The sequence below is a fragment of the Atta colombica genome, unplaced genomic scaffold, assembly GCF_001594045.1.
Source record: "Atta colombica isolate Treedump-2 unplaced genomic scaffold, Acol1.0 scaffold77, whole genome shotgun sequence".
Taxonomy (NCBI): domain Eukaryota; kingdom Metazoa; phylum Arthropoda; class Insecta; order Hymenoptera; family Formicidae; genus Atta; species Atta colombica.
The window spans coordinates 796,369-796,710 of record NW_017259569.1 but is presented as its reverse complement, the minus strand read 5'-3'; the positions used below and the strand labels follow the sequence as shown (position 1 = coordinate 796,710).

The 342-nt window shown below is 20.8% G+C and overlaps 1 protein-coding gene across 1 annotated transcript in view; it reads left to right on the top strand.

Annotated features, from left to right (window-relative positions):
* Positions 1-342, top strand: part of LOC108692563 (CD151 antigen) — an 11,291-nt gene that overhangs the window by 1,016 nt on the left and 9,933 nt on the right. The gene's annotated exons all lie outside the window — the stretch shown is intronic.

The following is a 342-nucleotide window of genomic DNA, read 5'->3' as shown; positions in this document are numbered from 1 at the left end:
TGTTTATGAAATAATAATAAAAAAAGATTCATACTACATTTTGTTCATTACAATATAATAAAAAAAATTAAATTATGCACAAAAAAAGAGAAAAATATAATTTTTAATATTATTATTACATATACGATATATACAGGGTGTTTGGAAAGTAAATCTTTCGCACAGAGGTAGAATGGACTAAATTGAGAAGAAAAGTTCTCTATCATTTTACAATTTTTGCAATAGATATTAATTACTAAAAATTATTCTTCAATAATGTTTTTACTCAAATATTATCATAACTTTATAGAAAAACTGCAAGAGATAAGAATTGTTTATTTTCTTCTCATAGAGCTTTAAGAA